Raw genomic sequence first — 2758 nt, 5'->3', positions numbered from 1 at the left:
GACAGAGCACTGTGGCTTCCCTGGTCATGCCTGTCCTCCACCTGCCCCACCCAGACACCAGCAGCGGTGAGACGGGAAAGCCTGTGACGTGAGCTTGTGCTCTGCGGGGGTGTTCATTAGCAGAAGAAAGTGCCCAGGACCCGTGGGCGGAGCTGTCGCTGCCCGAGGAGCCTCCCCCCCTCCTGTCCTTGGCAGCTCTCAGGGAGCCCCCGTGTCAGCCTCCTCCCCACCGCCCCAGCCCTAGTGCAGCTTTCTAGGTGCGTGTCGGACCTATGTCAGCCTGCCCGGCGTCCTGTCTGGGTCTGGGAGTGTTGCCAAGGCCCCCCGATCTGCTCCCCTGCTAGCTGCAGCCCTTGGCCCCTCGCTCTGTCCAGGCCCTGAGCTGACGCCACACCGGGCCTTGGAGGAACCCGCCAGCCAGGCAGAGCCCTGCCTCCCCCCAGCCTGGCCATGCACCCCACCCCGCCGGGCTCTTCAGCAGTGCCGGACCTCTGCTCCCTGCACGCAGAGGTGCGCACCAGGGTAAGCCGGTGGCAGCTGCCTGAGCATCTGAGGTCTTCACAGTGATCTTGCCTCGGTGCCAGGCAGCAATGGCTCAGGGAGTCCCAGCTGGCGCCTTGGACGTGGCTTTTATCTTCAAGGGCTCCAAGGCCTCCTGGGAGACGCAGGCGAACCCAGCAGAGGTGCAGGGTGCAGCCAGGGGGCCACGTCAGACACCAGGACTAACCAGGGCCCCCATCTCCGCACCTACCAGGGAGTGAGGAGGACTCATGGAGGCCATGGGCCCGGAAGCCAGTTGGAGACACTGAGGACACCGCACAGGGTCTGTGCAGGTCTACCCAAGCCCGGCCCTTCCCCGCAGGCTGAGGGCAGAAGTGTTAGGCCCGAGCTCAGAGCCCAGCAGCCCCTGTGCAAGCGGAGTGCTGTGCCGGCACGTGGACGGACAGAGGAGCAAGGGTGGGCCGAGGCTGGGAGCTCTGGTGGATGGCGGTGTCTGGGATGGAGTTGAGGCCGTGGCTGGGGTGGGGGCTGCCTGGGGGAGGAATGGGCCAGGGAATGCGTCTTGAGGAACTGCAGCTTTTCAGGGTGGCATGCTTAGAGATTGAGTCGGCAGAGGACACAGAGCACACAGCCACACACCCATTGTGCACACCTGTAATCCTAGCTACTCATCAAAAAGCTGAAGTGGTGATGTGGTTCAAGTGGTGGAGTTCCAGCCTAGAGCCAAAAAGCTAAACAACAGTGACCAGGCCCTGAGTTCAAGCCCCAGGACCACCATCCCTCCTCAAAAAGGAAAACACAGTCAGAGACAGAAAGGGAGGGTGGAGGAAGTGTGGACCGGGAGCCAGGGGTGAAGAGGCCGTGTGTGCGATGGACGGGGCAAGGGACCAGCCTCCGACCGTGTGCGGGATGATCCTGGAGGCTGTGAGGGGACGGGGGGGGGGGGGGGGGAGGGGGGTTGGGAAGGCGGGGGGGGGGGGGGGAGGCGGGGGGGAGGGGCCTGGGCAGGGATTTCCAGCCTTTGCCATGTGAGGAGTCTATGCTCTGAAGACTGCCACAGGAATACAGCTTGGGCTGGACAAATGACTGTAAATATGCTTTTTAATGTGTTGCTGGAAAATCCTAAAGGGTTAGAAACAAAATCAGCATGAACAGTGAGCCGACACCAGGGTGGTGGAGGCCGGCAGTGGAGGCCCAGGGGCCACCGCCGTGGGCAGCCGCTGTGGGGACTGACCCGCCTGGCTACCACAGGGCGGGGAGCTGAGCTGAGGCTGTCGTGAACCAGGACGGCGGAGCCTGCGGACAGCAGCGCCCACCCATTCAGGCGGACCCCAGACTAAACCAAGGCAGCAGCCCAAATTCATAAGAAGTGAAAGATGGAACCAAGAAATGAGCCAGAGAAGGAAATACTAAAAAATGAAAGAGAACTTTTTTTTTTTTTTTTTTTTTTGATGCTGGTCCTTTAGCTTGGACTCAGGTCCTGATTACTGTCCTGAACTTTGTGCACTCAAGGCTAGCGCTTTGCCACCTGAGCCACAGCTCTAGCTCCACTTCTGGCTCTTTGGGTGGTTAATTGGAAATCAGAGTCTTACAGACTTTCTTGCCTGAGCTGGCTTTGAGTCATGATCCTCAGATCTCAGCCTCCTGAGCAGCTAGGGCTACAGACGTGAGCCACCGGCGCCCTGCTGATGGGGAGAATGTGACACAACACAGGTGATTTTGGCCAGGACCTAACCAACCAGCAAACTCCAAAGTGCCGACCTCCTGGGACTTGAGAGGCCCGGCGGGCGGGGGGGGGGGGGGCGGGGGGAGGCACGTGACATCTAGGTCATCCTGGGCTACACAGAGATGCATTGCCCAACAAACAGAAGAGGAATTCTTTAAAAAGCACAGCATTAAAATGAAGGATGAAGCATGGTAGTGTGTATCTGTACTGGCTATTCAGAAGGCAGCAGTCCTGAGGATTGTGAGATGAGGCCGGCCTCAGGCAAACAGACTAAAACAAACCCACGTAAAGCAGAAAGGGCTGGAGGCCTGGCTCACATGGTAGAGCACATGCCTAGCCAATACATCCCAGAAGAATGAATAAATGGTAGAAGAGAGACAATGACAAGCACAATGCTAAGGTGGAGGTGAAGGAAGAGAACTAGGGAAGGATGTCGTGGAGAGAGATTGAAAAATGGGTCAAGAGAACCGGAGCCAACGTGGGGAAGAGGAGCTCAAAACCAAGATCATGAGAAGAAGCCCCAACTCAGCG

This window comes from Dipodomys merriami, unplaced genomic scaffold, assembly GCF_024711535.1.
Source record: "Dipodomys merriami isolate MVZ:Mamm:240054 unplaced genomic scaffold, mDipMer1.0.p SCAF_4, whole genome shotgun sequence".
Taxonomy (NCBI): Eukaryota; Metazoa; Chordata; class Mammalia; order Rodentia; family Heteromyidae; genus Dipodomys; species Dipodomys merriami.
The sequence above is the reverse complement of the archived record's forward strand: the minus strand, read 5'-3'. Positions refer to the sequence as shown.